Source organism: Budorcas taxicolor, chromosome 7, assembly GCF_023091745.1.
Source record: "Budorcas taxicolor isolate Tak-1 chromosome 7, Takin1.1, whole genome shotgun sequence".
Lineage (NCBI taxonomy): Eukaryota > Metazoa > Chordata > Mammalia > Artiodactyla > Bovidae > Budorcas > Budorcas taxicolor.
The window spans coordinates 102,031,294-102,038,338 of NC_068916.1; the positions used below are offsets into that span (position 1 = coordinate 102,031,294).

The 7,045-nt window shown below is 36.6% G+C and overlaps 1 non-coding gene across 1 annotated transcript; it reads right to left on the bottom strand.

Annotated features, from left to right (window-relative positions):
* Window positions 1-2,896: 2,896 nt before the first annotated feature.
* LOC128051797 (U6 spliceosomal RNA) lies at window positions 2,897-3,001 on the bottom strand. Its single transcript, XR_008199735.1, has one exon. It is a non-coding gene; the product is annotated as a U6 spliceosomal RNA (small nuclear RNA).
* Window positions 3,002-7,045: the final 4,044 nt, after the last annotated feature.

The following is a 7,045-nucleotide window of genomic DNA, read 5'->3' on the forward strand; positions in this document are numbered from 1 at the left end:
TTGTGGTTTTCTCATCAGTGGGCCTTTTGAGATCTTTGTGATTCTTATGGTTATTTTTGTATGTGTGTTTGTGAAATAGAAAAATGAGCCTATTTCCCCACCATCCAAAATATGTCTGGAAGATTTGTAAGTCCTCTATTTTTATACACTTAATAATTCTAAATATGCACTATAATTATTTACTGAGACTGCCCCCTTGAGTTTATACATCAGAGATTTAACCTTGTTGGGATCCTGGATAGGCCAACCCAAAGTATTTCTCAATGGCATATTGATTATTGTGAATTAAAATTACTTAAGAAACAGTGGGTGCAAGAGGAACACTTTTGATTCTTCTCTCTGTCTTCCTGAAAGCAACAAATAAATCCCCCATATTTAAAGTTTCCTCCCGCAGGAGGTACAAGGGTGCCATTATGGCCAGAGAGTGGGAACTCTGGCTGAGAAATCTGTACACTCAAAATAGCCTTGTTACTTCTGTAATTTACTACCCAAAGCCCAAGCTCTGTTTTGGTTCTTCAGTAATTATTAATTAATTATTTATTTTCACCTGAAGCCCAAGTTCTTTTGTCCTGTTAATTGTTCACGACGTTTTTCTTTGTCCACAAGTCTGCCATGTCTTCGGTTCTATTTCTATGCGATCTTTGTGCGCGTGCATTAAACTTGGTTTCTTTATCGCCTATTAATCTTTCTTGTGTCAGTTTTATTATTATTCCAGCCACAAGATCTCTCAATAGGTAGAGGGAAATTTTCCCGCCCTGTCAATCTAGTCACCCAAGTGTTTGATTTTGTTCACGGGAGTCCAGGTTTCAGTGATTCATAAGTGAATGATGATCTCTAGTGTCCACCTCGTTCATGCTTTCATCACAGTAACACTTGAGCATGTAATTTCAGGAGATATTGTCTCTGAGGTTTCAGTTTCTAAGAGTCAACATTTTATAAGACGAAAGAAGTCTGAAATTACAGATGATCCTTTTTTACGTAAGCCAGCAAAATATTGTACTTGAATACCCTTAAGGTTAAAAAAATTATGAAGAATTTTGGATACAGTAATGTAACAATACATTTTTAGCTAGGATTGCAACCATTGTTTACTTAATATATGGATAAAGGTTTACTGTTTGAATGCTGTCTCTTAAAGCAAGCTTATATTTATAATTTTCACATTTATGTCTTCTCTTAATTACATTTTAATTCCTAAAAGGGTAGAGGTCTTATTTTCTGCATGCTTGAATAACTCTTAACACAGGTTTTTTTTTTGTTTGTTTGTTTTTAATGTAGTAGGCATTCAATTGCCAAAGTAAAGCTTCACTTCTCTAGTGATTCTGAAGGTTAACTAAATCATAGTGTGGGTATTTTGGTAGAGTATTTGGAATTCCAGAGTTTAAATGTCAGGATAGTATGAGATTAATTGTAATGACCTCATGCCTTCTGAAGCAGCCAGGTGGTGTTGACCCTCTGTAGAGATTTCCTTAGGTGAAAAATCTGTCCATGAAATAGAAGTTTAATTACTGATTCTTCTTTGCCACTTTGATCAGTCTAAACCTCTGACTTACATGTAATTTATTATGAAGATATAGTATCTAGGAAGTTTCACAGATTCATCTTTAAAGAATTGAACTTCTCAATATGTGATTCTGTCCATTATCTTCTTATGTTGGAAATCAGCAGTATATTAGTGCTGAAAAAATAGCATGAAAATTCTTTTATATTGAAATCCTTTAGAATCATATTGTAATTTCTTTTAAGTGAAAAGTATGAAATACTGTGTTTTCTATTTCTAAATAATGTTTTATTAAAGGAAATTTATTTATTGCTCTTAAGTCTTTAGTTCTGATAAGGGATTCTGTTTCCTAATAGCAACATAATGTTTTGAAACATACATCAAATCAGCTTATGTATTTCCACAAGTAGCTTGTTCAACATCAAAAATAAATCATTACATATTAGGAAATTCTTTCTCCTCCAAGGTTGGAATAATGTAGAATGTCATCTCATTCTGAGATAATGGTGACACCACTCTGATCCTTTTAGTTTTCTTGGCAGAAGGAAAAAATCTATTCTGGAGTTTACATGTTAGTGAAGTTACTTTTCTGAGATATGATTATGTAACAAAACAGCCTTTACTTGAGATATTTTAGACAATGCCTTCTTCTTACAAGTAAGAAATAGACACGTGTGTGTGTGGGGGGGTGTGTGGGTGGGTGGGTGTGTGTGTGTGCGCATGGGCCATTGCTTTAGAAAGTATGTATGGAAACTGTGGCAAACTTTTAATTCACTGAGTTACTTGATTTGTGAAGTTCATTATGACCATTCTGTGTAAGAGAAAGTGATTGTTCATAACTGACTTTGAGATAGCCATATCCTTTTTGGGGGCATGGGAATAAAATATGAAACTTAGTGAGAACCAACTGGTCTGATACGCTTTGATGTTTTGTATTCTAGATCTCAGTCTTTCAAACCATAAACCTTTGATCTGATCACTATTTCTGGTATATCTGGACATACTTTGGGCATTTAGTTGCATTTCAATAATTCTAGTTATTACAAACAGTGCTGTTTTCCTCCAAAAGAGGGGTACTTAGCCAAGAGCAATTTGTTTGGTCAACACAGTGCTTTGTTAGAAAATAAATATTCCTAGTTCCAGGGTTTTTTTCAAACTTAAAAAGTTTGTATTTCATATTCTTCCTTTAATCATTTACTTTTATCTTGTACTCGTTTTGATACTGAAGTGTTGTAGTTCTGAAATATATCATACAAATGGACTAGTTGGAAAATTTTATTGGAAAAATAGTAGATGCAAATATTTCATATTAAGAAAAATATCCTGAAGAATGTGACTTGTGTGTGTATGTGCATAGAAGGTGGTAACAAAAACTGACTCTGGATAAGTTAGAGGATTTATGGTTGTTAGTTGTAGACTTTTGTGTTTCCTTGCGCAGGGGCCATGCTAATTTTCTCTGTATCATTCCAATTTTTGCATAGGTGCTGCTGAAGCTAGTGCTGCTCATCAGTAATTCTTGATTTCTCTTGAAGGAGCCCATCTTGTTTTCGTACAGTGAACTCTGCTTCCATTTCTTATGTCTCAAGAAAAAGAGGCTCTAGTTCTAAACTTTGTAAGATATGCACAATGAGAGTTGAAAGACAGAACTGGGCCTAAGAAGGAGTCTGAAAAATACCACAGGAAAAATGCCAGTGGGCAGCTTACGCAGGTGTGAGCACATGTGCGTATATGTCCACGTACCCACACATACACACAGAGTTTTCTTTTCTGTTACTGTTCTGATCACATATTAAATGAAACAGTGCTTTGAGAAAAAGACTTGACTAATAATACTCAAATGCCCTATAAATATTCACAATGGGCTGCAAGCTGGATGCTGGTCCCTTCTGCCTAGTGTTTTATTCCCCCTGTGACTCCTTTTCAGTGCAAGGAAAAAGATATTTGACCGAACAGACGGGATCAGCATGATACAGGTTCCAGTAAGAGAGGCATAAAAGAGTGTTGCCTTGAGAACAAAGTCATACCTCATTGCAATTTCAAAATATTTTTAAACATTGTGTAATTTTGGTCAGTGTGTGGTTTCCTATTTGCAGTTATAGAGCATTATATTTATGCATAATTTGTAGACTCAACACTTAGTTTGTGGCTTAAGACATCGACAGCATTTTAGAAAGCTTATGTGTGTGAAAGCTTATGTGTATGTAAGGAGCAAGCACATTTAAGGGATAGGTTTCTGAAGACCTAGCATAGTTTAAAATTATCACAATTCAGGAGAATTTCTTAGAAGAATAAATATAAGCAGTGGATGCCTCCTTCAAATGCACATATATTCATGGTTCTAGTGTATATTAAAAATCAATTTTTCTTTTCTCAGAATTTTCTCTAAGATATTTGCTGTGATCTAATATTACTAGCATTATGGACAATCAGAATGGTTCTCTCATAGTTTGTATCAGTTAGAGTCCATTTGGAAGACAAAATCCACTGAGTAATGTGAACAAGGAAAGCTGTAATAAGGAATTAGCCATGAGGAGGGACTATAGTTACTAACAGTTGGCTAATAATAGAAAATTCTAAAGACTATAGGATCAGATGATGTAAAGAGGAACCCCTATCCCTAGGGGTGAGATGAAGCACCCAAGGAGGAACTGCCTCTTCAGAGCTGAGATGCAGATCTTAAAAGACACAGCCCAGCTGTGGCTTGCTGAATGACAGATAAATCATTGTGTTGAGGCTCTGGAGGAATTTGCTAGAAATCTGTCCCTTGGAACTTGTCAGGAATCTCCCTCCAAGGGAGCTGGGGGGCGCTCTCACTGTGATGTCTTCAGTTAGAGACGGCCTCAGGCAGATGACCTCAGAAGCTTCTGGACTCCGGGTGCAGCCCCTACCACACTTGCACGTGATGGAGCCAGGTGTTCTGGAAGCTTCTGTGCTGCCAGTGCAAGTTCGTGCCCCTGGAGAAGCTGCCTGTGCTACAAGAGCCAGCTTGGGAGCACCCTAGAACCAAGAAGGAAAGGCTTTTTCCCATGCTGTGTCCTTCCTGTAGTCTGTCGACAAAGGTTCACATCATGTCAGCTAGCAAAGGAAGAAGTGCTTAAAGGGTCCTTCTGTTTTTCACGGAGCAGGTGATGCAGGATGCATTTGAATCCAGCAGACAGTAAGTTGGTAACAGGGACAGCCTTTGTCTCAATATTTTATTGCCTTAAAATTTTACGACCAAATTATTGATTCCAGGATTTTTTTTCTTAACTCCCTAGTACTAAGCACCATTATGGCCACTTAATCACTTGAAAAATAAAGACTATACAAAAGATTTTAAATCATGCTGATGGAAACGTTAAAATGATGACATAACATGCACCCTGAATCATATACAAAACATGAAAATGTGTTTCTCACATAGGAAGAGTATTTATGGATTCAAGGAGGTGGGAGGGAGGTTCATGAGGGAGGGGACATAGGTATACCTATGACCGATTCACGTCGATATATAGAAGAAACCAGCACAATATTGTGAAGCAATTACCCTTCAATTAAAAGTAAATTTCAAAAAGGAGTATTTAATGATTCAAATGAATTTATAATTCAACCAGCTCATCATCATATTAGAAATTAAGCAATTTGTGAGGTGTTTAATTTTTTATATTCATATTATTTTCTACTTTGCATAAAATGAGCTATAAATATATTTTTAATCACATTATTTCAAATTTTCTAAGTCAAGTTCATGTAAACTGTGCTTGGTTAAACCATTATCTTACTTTTTGCTATAGGAAGAACAGACAGTGTAGAATGATCACTCCAAAGCTGTCACCACTATAAGGGAAAAAAATTTGCTCATTCTTCCAGTGACGACTCAGGCATTTTCCAACATCCTAAAATTGTTCATTCAACCTGTGCTTGACTCATTCTCAATGCATAGATAAAATTATATTTTGGGGGGAATTTCCTCAACATTTTAGCCATTTCACTTTTCAGAGTTGTACATTATTTTTAGAGAACAGTAATTTGGTGTTCTGGTCTCAGAGCCCAGCATCTATATCCAAACCTGTAATTTGAATTAGTCACTCTGTAAAATTCTGCATGTCATTTCAGTCTTCTCTTTATCGTCTCAACCTCTGAATAAGAGGCACCATTTTCACTGCGGAAACCAATATCACTATTTTTAAAAAATGTCTTCACAGCTAGAAAAAATAGGCTTAAGTTGTATTTTATGAGCATTTTTCTTCAAGTTGAGTTTTCCTTCCGTAAAACCAGTGCTAATCCTACAAGGAGAAAAGCATTTTCCAAGATGGGTACTCAGTCGACATTCCTGGCTTGCGAAAAACAATGATTTCATGTAAGAGGCTGCCAGGTATGCCGTTGGGCTTTATATTAATTTGTGAGACATTTCTTTCATTATGTTTCCCGTTCAAAAATTATACACATTTGAATCAAAGCCCAATGACAGTGTCTAGCAACTGGAAAATATTTATTTCTCCTTGGAAATCGTACCTGCTTAATTACCCAATCTTTTGGGAACACAGCCAAAGCCTGGAGTGAGTCTTTTGTTGTAGGAAGAAAAGAGGAAAATAATTTGGTGCTGAGGGGAAGCAGGTCCCTTACAGCTCTCGTGGGCTCTCTTGTCATGTTTGGAGTTACCTTGCAAGGCTGCCGTTATCATGTGGTTTTGTGTCATTAGAGTTCACATCGTAGGATAATCCCAAGATGAAGAACTGTGTTCCTGTACTGCCCTACTTTTTTTTTCCTTCTGCTCGCAGATATTCATGTCCAACTTGTTCTGACTTGTTCATATTCTGGGAGTAATGGGGTGAAGTTAATATAAGACAGTTAACTCTCTCAATTACTCAGAGGCTAATTATCCAGGCTATTGATTGCACAGTCCAGCCTCTGCTTTTCCTGCCTTTTAAAGGGTGGTTGACTGCCCCTTAGCACTTAAGCCAGACAAAGTAGGGGGTGGAGAGGTAAAGTCATAAAATTCAAATCTATCTATTTTGCAGCTTATTAGCACTAGCTAAGAGCTTAGGTGACTGGCAAAAGTGTGGTTTGGAGACACCTGTATATGTAATTTAGCCTCACTTTTCCTTGTCATCCCTTACCATGGATAATTGAGTTGGCCGCATTACCTTATGTTCATATGGTTAATTCTCAGAAGTTGGGTTTTTATTGCTTTGGAGCAGTGACTTAACTGGTACTTAAGACATTTGAAGGAGGTAGGGTTAGCTATACAAATTTCATTTTTTTTAAAATAAGGAAACTGAGACTAAGTATTCAAACTGAAAAATGGCAGGTGGAATTGTGGGCTAGAATGTTTTTTTACTCTTTGGTCTGAGTTCACAGATATACAGATATGGAAGAACCGCCTCTTGATAATTCTTCTTTTCTAGTGGTTCCCAGCAGTGGTTTGTGAGTCTCATATAATACAGCCCTGAGGAGTTATGGTTTCAGAGTTGGCTTGAGACGTCTCTCAGTTGTGCTACTTATGGCTGGTAGAGCTTGATATATATATTTCACTTTGCCAAATGTATGAAATGTAGTAAATGC